Genomic DNA, 10559 nt, shown 5'->3' with positions numbered 1-10559 from the left:
TGGCAGCCTATGGGGCTTGTCTGTCCAGGTTCTTCTCTCTATCATTCCTGAGGGATTTTGCTGTTAAGCAAGGGAAATCTGTACAGGCTTTGCTGTTTTGTGGATTTTATGGTGGAATTTCTAGTTGAAGTACTGGACAGTGTAGCCTTTTTGGCTGCATTATCTGTCTTTAAATTCTCTCTTAAGTGTCTATGCATTTTCTGCATTTTTTGACACTGTAAGAGATTATTTTTGATTGCTCCGGGGTCCACGCACATGGGCGGGACTATTCACTAGATTATGACTATAACAGAGATACCCCTACTACAGAACTGGAGTTACAGGACAGAAACTACTCCTTCCTTTTCGTCATTCACAGGAGAATGCAAGAAACCAGGGTCAGTCCACTCATCCTGTGGTTTAAAAAAAAAAGGTGAGACTTTAGCGTTTTCCAGAATTTCTCCCTCCGTGCTTGATGTCCCGCTCGTATCCAGTCCGCCCCTGTCACATATGCTCACACAATGGCAGAGGAGAACGGCTTAAATAGTCTGCCACTTGTACCTTTCTCCAGGCAAATATTCAACAACATACATAAAATCTAACTGTCTCAATGTCATCTTCGCATTAGATGGTGTGACTCACTATTCCATTAGAAGTAAGTTCTTTTTACCAACGATCTACAGTAAGTGCCGAGTTTGTCTCTGCTTCATCATAAATACTGCCTACATTTCTCCATGGCCCAAACAGCGTCCAACTTTTCCTTCTCAGTTTCCGTGAACTTTTCTTCTGCAGGAACAATGACAAAGAAGCATATGCTACAGTACTTTCTATCCACAGGTTAACACTTCCCCCAGGACCTTTCCACTGGCCTCTATAGTTACTACAGTGCATGCATGAATTTCAAAATCTTGCTAAGAGACTGCATTACTTATGTCACTTTTTATTCTCTTGAAATCTGCCTGCAATTCGTCACTTCAACAAATGCTTGCTTCACTTTCAGCAACTCTCTTAGGCTATGTATATTCATGGCAATGTTCTGTTAGAATAATCTTCTGTGAGGCAAAGGAATGACCTGACCTCTTCCTTAGAAGTTGAGTGGGAGCCTTGCTGACTGCTTCGATGATGTCCTTCTTGGGAGCAATACCGTCTCTCCTTACCTCATGGTCTAGGTACGACACTGACCCTAATGCAAATTTGCATGTCTTTAATTCTGCACTCAGTACCTTGTCAGCCAACTTCTCAAACAACAGATTCAACCTTGCATCATTCTCTTTTCTGTCTCGGCCCATTACCAGTATATCATCCTGGAAGCATGTCACTCCCTCGATAACTTTGAATAGCCTGTGCATTAGGTGCTGAAATACTCCAGCAGCTAATGCAAGCCCAAACTGCATACGTATTAATCTGTAACATCTGAAAGGAATGACTTCTACTGAATGGATGCAGCTGAACTTGGTGATAGGCTGACGTTAAGTTAATTGTCAAAAACCGCTTGACACCTTTAGACTCTGACAAGAGTTCATCAGTCCAGGGGAGAGGAAACTTATCAACAACAAAGGTTTAATTCAGATCTCTGATGTCAATGCACTATCTCAATTGGCCATTAGCTTTGACAGCCATGGCTAAATGGGCCAGTCAATGCGCACTCTCCACTGGTTCTATGATTCCTTTGCTTTCCAGGGCATCCAATTCTTTCAGAACACAGTCACTTACATTCATCTGTATATTCCTTATTTTGTGACATACAGGCACTGCTCCATCTTTCAATATTATTTTATGAACAAGCCCATTTAATCTCCCAACCTAACCTGAAAATATGCCCGGAAATTGTGTCCTGAGCCCTTCCTCCATAAGAATCACTGGTTCACCTAGTAGTATAACTTGGTCTCCAAGGTTAAAATCAAGGGTGATGCCTAGAGTCCCATGATCAATCCATCCAAGCACCAAAGGCATTTTCTCTGCCACATACAGTTTCCCATGAGATGTCCTCCCTTTAAATTCAATATTGACCTCCCTGTGACCTACCATGGGGGTATTTTTTCTTCCGTAAAGGTGACAGGGTGAACATCTGTGGGATTCAATTTGTCACCTAAGATTTCCATAAATTTATCTTTCCGCACAGAATGCTGTACAATGGTATATGGTGAACCAGACTCTGCCACAATCTTTTTGTCCACACCACCCATGGTTATATTGCTCATGGGTTTCTTCCTGGACACTACATTCACATCCAACACTCCAACTTCAATACTGAGGATACCATCATCACTCATATATTTATTCTCTCCTTATATTTCTTCTTCATTTCCCGATGCACATGTTATTGAGTCCTTGTTTTCCATATTTTTCTTTTTTATGCAGAATTTGAGGAAATGGCTCATTTTTCAGATGCTTCTTATCTCTAGCCATGTGGCCTTTGTCCCACACATAAAACACCCAGGATGCCTGTCATCTATATCAGGTTTACTTTTGACAGTCTATTTCCCTACAAGATTTCTGCCACTACACCCTTGCATCTTCTTATCTATCATCTTCCTTGCTATTTAATATCTTGCAGACAGACTCACCCCCACCCCCATTTTTCAGTGCAGCTTTAGCACATCTTCTTGACATTTCACCTTTTTTACAATAGCAACAATTTTATTAAGTGGTGCATCGCCACAAACGGATAAATTGTCTTGGATGCCTCATTGTTAGAATGCATTACAATTTGATCTCATATCATATCATTGTGCAAGGCCATGATCTTACCTGTAGTTGCGAAACAAGCGTTGACTCTCGTGGGAGTAATGTCCCCAATTGGCACTCCTTTTTTTAAAGTTTCAATAAATTTTATGAGAGTCCTGTTTATGATTATGTCATTAGTTGATTTTTATTTTTATTTAAGTTCCACACTATTGTATTCATAGTATATACATCTTGTAAACTTGTAATAATTCAAATTTTTCTGCCCAATGCATTTCGGGCGTTGCCCTTCATCAGGGGACTTGGATTCTTTGTGGTTGACTCTGTCGTTTACGGAAGATTAAATGCTTTACAAAATTTATACACAAAAGCTGTGATGAAAGGTTAATTGCAGACGGTATTACCGCGATGTCACAATGGAGTGTAAACAGTGGCGTCCAAGTTCGTGTGTCTCGAAGTTGCTAATTTCTTAAGTGAAGCTACATAGTCTTCTACTGATTGTGTTTTTGTTTGTTTCCTTTGGGAAAAAGTATAGCTGTCAATAGCTGCAAACCACAGGATGGTAGTGGCCAACTCAATCTTCAAGTGTATTTTTAAATACATATATATTAGTATCAGGTCTCGGTTTTTTCTCCATCTGTCTATAAACACATAAACCCTCTGGACGTAAACTATGTAATAAGATTTTTTTCTTCCTTGAACCAGTAAAATCCTCACTATTTTCTTCTTCTGTGGCTAATATGTAATTGATCAAATATTCCTTCCAGTCTGGTCATTTCATCTGAGGTTCACCAGCACAAGGCAGAAGTTGTACAGGTGGCGTAAGGCCTGAATTGTGTGATCTCATGTTGGAAGGTTTAAAATAGCTCAACACCTGAAGGTTTAAAAGTTTCTCAACAGTCTAAACTCCCCTTGCACACTTATGAATAAAGAAAATAAATATATACCAATGAGCCCAACCTCCCTTTGAAGGAATGTGAATTTATTATTACAAAGGTGACCGTGTCACGATTAAAATGCCACCTATGGTTGCCCTGGTGTGCGAATCACTGCTTACTCGCAGTCTTTACTGCTTCTCTTTCACATCTGGTGCCTGCACGCCATGTAATGCTGCACATTAAGGTATGCGGATCACTGTGATGCGCGCAGTAACCATTTCTAGGAGCACTGAAAACGTACTTGCACTCAAGGGCCCAAAGTCCTGAACCCATGGCCGGTACCTGCATCTCTCCTGTTTCCAGATGCCGTGGCCGTACAATGTCTGCTTCCAAAATGGCATTGACATAAGCGTGCGCACCTCGTCGCATGCACGTTGGAGTTGAACGCTGGTGATGCCACTGCCTAGTGACATTCTCACTGGTCTCACGCACATTCCATCAGCACAGTAGAGCAAGACTGAGCATGAGGAGTGCTTCTTCAAGGCTCGCTCTCACGCAGATCTTGTTCTGCCTCTAAAACTGTCCTAATGGCGTTGATGTATCGCAGCTTTGATAATGCCTTACACTCCTGTCACAATCAACCCCCAACCCTTGAGGAGTCTGACTAGAAAATCTGCAGCAGCTTCAGCTGAATAGTGCCCACACTGCTCTGCTTGCACTGTAGGCACCAAAGATCCATGTGGAGCAGGAATCCTGCAATCGTCGCCAATATGTAAAGATGACTCAAACAAGAAGAAGTAAGTTGAGGATTTATTGGAGAGCATGCAAGTGAGAACCAAAGCCACCAGTATCACCTCCAACTGTCACCGCCCACTCCCTTCTATCACCACATTCCAGAACATGTGGCATCTCGGTACCAAGTTATATGTAACCCAGATAGCACAAAAAACTTCGGACCACCATCAATTGTCCAGAAATACATCTTTTCTGGCTCCAATTTTGGAAATGTTGGGATCAAGCCCCCATATTTCTACCTCTAAAACCAGACCACTGCCATGTTATGCTAAGAAACCTATATCAGAAGAGAGAGAGTATGCCATGCTTGCTTGTGAAGCTGATAATCCTTTTTCTTGCTGTGTTTGCTTTCAATACAGTCACTTTATTTATACATATTTCACATAAAAGAGTTTGCCACTTGTACATGTGGGCCCTGTTGCCTAGATTTCCTTCAAGTGAATTCCGGGATTCACTCACGGTATTGCAGGTTATCACCAAGTATATTCTCACAGAGAACCACAACAACATCGGGATATATACAAATAGACAACGTTCCATGACAAACTATTACTCAGAAGGTATATACATCTGCACAATCTCTAAAGTCCAAGGCATCATATAAATAGAAGAAGTGATCCTGATGGAAGAGATGGGCAGGAGTGGTGTGTGTTAAAGGGGGAGTTGTGTTTCTTATGTTTTTCTTTCTTCTTTGTTCGTTTATTCCTACTTTATCCCTAATTAAACTGCAAACAATTTATTTTTTCTGCTATTGCATATTTCTGTACAATGTGAGTCACAACAGAGATTTGATCAATTGCGAACAAACCCTCTCAGAAGTTCCCTTGATGTGGAGACATACAATATCTTTCTTTTACTTGGACATTTCCATAAATGGTAACTACTTTAATTTTCCAGGCATTTATCATGATCATCTCCACACAAATTATCTAATTAGTCCTCACTTCAGATGCTTCACTGCAAATGTGGTCTCTGCTCGAGACTTGTTGCTCTCAATAAGTTCACCCCCTTCCTTTCATTGCCAGTTCCCCAAAAGTGTTGTAGCCATTCATTTCCCAAGTTATCATCAGCTAGCTAGATAGGTAGGGAGAAAGCTAGCTATCCCCTGCAAAATTATAATAAATGTATTGCGTAGATAATATTTCCATATTTTACTCCTGCAATGTTCCATAATATCAGACAAGATTTTTATACAGGAACAGAATATTTTCCTTTTCAACTGTTTAGTTGGTATTTTGAATGTATCCGGTTACCTAAGTAATTAAAGTATACTGGTATTAAATGTTCTTTTCCCCTCAGAGTCTTTGTTCTTCAAGGGCCTTCTTACTTCAAGATCTATTTGATCACTTTGCTTTCTAATCTTCTACACACTTCATACTGTTGATTCTGCTCTCATTTCTCTATAAAAAATCAAATTTGGTTTGTTTTTTTACAATTAAGATGATGATTGTTTGTGAGAACATCTGTGAGCATTCCACAGTTCATATTGCTGTTAAACTTTTTCTAGATTCAAAAATTGGTGCTATTTATCTTCGGCAATTCTAAAGATAAACAATTCTCATACCTAGCAAGGGGATTGCTAGGACACACTCTTTCTCATATATGATTATAGGTTGTCTGAATCTGTGCTTACCACAGTAACATGATACAGACGACGAGGGCTACCCGTCCCTCTGGAGGATAGGCAGAAACATTTTCCAAGTTACAAAAAGGCGAATATTAAGCCTTTTGGAGTCAATAGAAGGGCCGTGAGAGGAGGTGGCAGGCCCCTCGGATTTCCCCTACTAATTTATAAAGAAACCCACATGGAGCCTCGTGCGCCTGACGCCGGAGGAATGACTTACATGATTAATCCTTGAAGTGGCCAGATCACTGACCGCACATGATTAGGACCACAGTGCCACGAATAGGAGCCCCATAACAGCTGCACACAGAACCTCTAGTTAGTCCAGAGGAAGACCCCACCATGACGGTTATAATATCGCATTTTGTTCAGGGGTCGAAACGTCAACGCTTTATTCCCAAGTGTTGATGATCGCCCAGGAGAACAAACTAATGATTAATCACTCACTGGGCTGATATTTCTTTTTTCTTCTTTCAAAACTTCACACTGTGTTTAGATATCATTTTCCTATGTAGTATATGTCCATGTATCTTGTGGAATGTGTTGTGACATGTAAATATTTTAATGTTTGTGCACTTTGAAGTCCTAAATGTTACTTCCAAAGAGCTGTTCTGTGTGTATGGAAATATATGTACTAAAATAGGTTTACACTTACTGATAAAACAAATATATTGTGGAAATAATAGAAGAATTTTGTGTTTTTGGTTTGAACATAAGGTACATTGTGCCTGCTCATTTATTGACTGTTCTCATCCATTTAGAGAGACATAATTGCTTATAATCAATTTTTGATTTGTAAGTGTGGCAGAACCACTGTTTCACTTGTACTATTAATCCCCAGGTTCTGCACTAGACTGGGCAACCCCATTGCTTTATATCGTTTACCACAGTAACATCATCCTTTCTTGGCCACTCCGGAATTTTCAACCTCTTAAAAAAATGTAAAATGTCAGGGCAGATTTCTTGTTGTTCTGTACCCAAAGTCCGGTGCTTCCTACTACAGCATTATCCTTTGCTAGCTACTATGGAATTTGCAACCTCTTGACAAATGCCAGGGCTCCTAGTTTTGCTCTTCCATACCTAAAGGTCCTGAAGAAAATGTCATACATTTTATTCGGAAGTGAGTTGTAGGCGTATTTCTTTCCTACATATTGTGGATTATATAGGATAACTATATTTTTATTGGAGCTTTGTATCTTCAGTGTTCTCCTTCTGGGATTGGTGACTGCTATTTCAGCCATTAGCACAACCCTTTGTATGTGATTGCCCTTTCCACTCCATGGGTGAGGAAATAAATCTCAAAACACCACACTCCGCTCCAAAAGTGTTCCTGCTTGGATCAGTGAACAAATGTTGACTAGATCAGTTAGTTGTGAATTATAACAAACATCATCTAGATCTCTATCAATGGATTGCCCTCAGTTTTCACTGTGCATCAATGAATGTCCAGATGCAACGCAATGTGTTCCTAAACATTTTCAAATCTCTTTTCTTATTGAACTACAGCAACTTGAAAACCATGAAAGCTTTAAGTCATCTTGGACCCCTTTGTCTTATGGCAACTAAGCTGCAGATTGAGTTTCATAAAGAAAGATGGTAGCCACCATTCTCCTGATCAAATCAATTCAAATGAAATTGAAAACAACTTTGTTTAGTTTTTCGAATAAAAATCATAAAAGTACATAAGATTATAATTAAATTACATCCTCATACCTCATTATACAAAAAATATAAAAACATGAAAAACTGTAAATGCAATTACATGACAATACATGAAAATACATAGGGGTGAATTATGATGTCGGTCGGAAAGACCGTCCGCGGCGGGTGCGGAAAAAGACCGTCCGCGGCGGGTGCGGAAAAAGACCGTCCGCGGCGGGTGCGGAAAAAGACAGTCCGTGGCGGGTGCAGAAAAAGACCGTCCGCGGCAGGTGCGGAAAAAGACCGTCCGCGGCGGGTGCGGAAAAAGACCGTCCGCGGCGAGTATGGAAAAAGACTGTCCGCGGCGGGTGCGGAAAAAGTCCGTCCGCGGCGGGTGCGGAAAAAGTCCGTCCACGGCGGGCGAGCTGTAAAGTTTGCCCGACGCATTTCTGCTGGCAGGCCATCGTTCTGATGGCCTGCCGGGCGGATCTCAGGCCTAATACGGTGGCCCATATCAGGATACCTGCCTGGCTGAGAAGTCGATGGCCTGTCCCCAGCTTACGAACCCTAGCCAGGCTGGGGAGAGCCTCCCTGGGCCTGTGGAGCCCGTCCCGGGTACTTTGCCATTCCGTCGGCCTGGAGGTGGGTGCCCCGGACGCCCGGGGGACGACTGCCCAGGACGCATGGAGACCGTCCTGGGCACTTTGCCATGCCGTCAGCCTGGATGGAGCCCCGGGCGCCCGGGGGACGAATGCCCGGGATGCATGGAGCCCGTCCCAGGCACTCTGCCATGCCATCGGCCTGGAGCGCCCCGACACCCAGGGGAGGACCACCCTGAAAACCATGGAGCCCGACCCGGGCACTCTGCCATGCCCTCAACCTGGATGGAGCCCCGGACGCCCGGGGGACGACTGCCCAAGAGCCATGGAGCCCGACCCGGGCACTCTGCCATGCCGTCAGGCTGGATGGAGCCCCGGGGGACGAATGCCCGGGACGCATGGAGCCCGTCCCGGGCACTCTGCCATGCCAAACGCCTGGAGCGCCCCGACACCCAGGGGAGGACCACCCTGAAAACCATGGAGCCCGACTCGGGCACTCTGCCATGCCGTCAGCCTGGATGGAGCCCCGGACGCCCGGGGGACGACTGCCCAAGAGCCATGGAGCCCGACCCGGGCACTCTGCCATGCCGTCAGCCTGAATGGAGTCCCGGACGCCCGGAGGACGACTGCCCAAGAGCATGGAGCCCGACCCGGGCACTCTGCCATGCCGTCAGCCTGGATGGAGCCCCGGGGGACGAATGCCCGGGATGCATGGAGCCCGTTCCGGGCACTCTGCCATGCCAAACGCCTGGAGCGCCCCGACACCCAGGGGAGGACCAGCCTGAAAACCATGGAGCCCGACCCGGGCATTCTGCCATGCCGTCAGCCTGGATGGAGCCCCGGACGCCCGGGGGACGAAGGCCCGGGACGCATGGAGCCCGTCCTGGGCACTTTTCCATGCCGTCGGCCTGGAGCACCCCGACACCCAGGGGAGGACCACCCTGGAAACCATGGAGCCCATCCTGGGCACTTTTCCATGCCGTCGGCCTGGAGCGCCCCGACACCCAGGGGAGGACCACCCTGGAAACCATGGAGCCCGACCCGGGCACTCTGCCATGCCGTCAGCCTGGATGGAGCCCCGGATGCCCAGGGGACGACTGCCCAAGAGCCATGGAGCCAGTCCTGAGCAATTTGACATGCAGTTGGCCTGGAGGAAGGAAGCTCCGGGTGGCCTAGGGAGGTGTTGCCCAGGCATAGCTTATCTGGTCCCCATGGCAGAGAACCACCAGCCTTGGAGGGGTGTCCGGGCGTACCCTGCCCCTAGTAATCCGGAGGGAAATTACCCCCCTTTCTTGCAATCTGTGCATGCGAGGTGACAGAGGGGATCCAAGGCGTGAAAGAACCCGACCTCAAGGAGCCCTCGCTGGGATCCGGGAGGCAAATGGCACCTCATCGGGACTTCCAGGGAAGTTCGGCCATCTGGTCGCCCCATAGGAAAGCGTTGCGGGCGACCAGATGCCCGAGGGGACCCGGGCGACCAGATGGCCGAGGGAATCTGGGCGATCAGATGGCCGGGCATGGAAGTGAAGCCGCCTGGTCTCTCCCGACCCCGTCCCGGGCACCCTGCCGCGCGGCAGGACCCACGACGGAGCCCCGGGTTTGGGAGGCCACCCTCCCCTCGGCCCTCAGGGGCCCCAGACGGAGCGCCTGAACCCAGCCGAGCACGGGGAGGCCGTCCTGGGCACTCTGCCATGCCGCCGGCCTGGATGGAGCTCCAGACGCCCGGGGGACGACTGCCCAAGAGCCATGGAGCCCGTCCTGGGCAATTTGACATGCTGTTGGCCTGGAGGAAGGAAGCCCCGGGTGGCCTAGGGAAGTGTTACCCAGACATAGCCCATCTGGTCCCCCTGGCAGAGAACCACCAGCCTTGGAGGGGTGTCCGGGCGTACCCTTCTCCCTAGTAATCCGGAGGAAAATGACCCCCCTTTCTTGTAAACTGTGCACACGAGGTGACAGAGGGGACCCAAGGCGCGAAAGTACCCGACCTCCTGGAGCCCTCGCTGGGATCCGGGAGGCGAATGGCACCTCATCGGGACTTCCAGGGCGACCAGATGGCCGAGACGAGAGGGGCGACCAGATGGCCGGGACCGAAATGACGCCAATCTGCCTGCCCCGGAGCTGCAGGGCTCTGGGGCTGCAGAGCTCCGGGGGCTGCAGAGCTGCAGGTCTCTGGGGCTGCAGGGCTCCGGGGCTTCAGGCCTCCGGGGGCTGCAGAGCTGCAGCTCTCTGGGGCTGCAGGGCTCCGGGGCTTCAGGCCTCCCCGGGCCCTGATGGACCCTCCGTCCCAGGCGCCTCCGACCCCCGGCCGGCTTGCAGGACGGAGGGGGGACTCCCGCACCACCGGGCACTGCCGGACGG

This window comes from Lissotriton helveticus, chromosome 10 (assembly GCF_964261635.1).
Source record: "Lissotriton helveticus chromosome 10, aLisHel1.1, whole genome shotgun sequence".
NCBI lineage: Eukaryota > Metazoa > Chordata > Amphibia > Caudata > Salamandridae > Lissotriton > Lissotriton helveticus.
The sequence above is the reverse complement of the archived record's forward strand: the minus strand, read 5'-3'. Positions refer to the sequence as shown.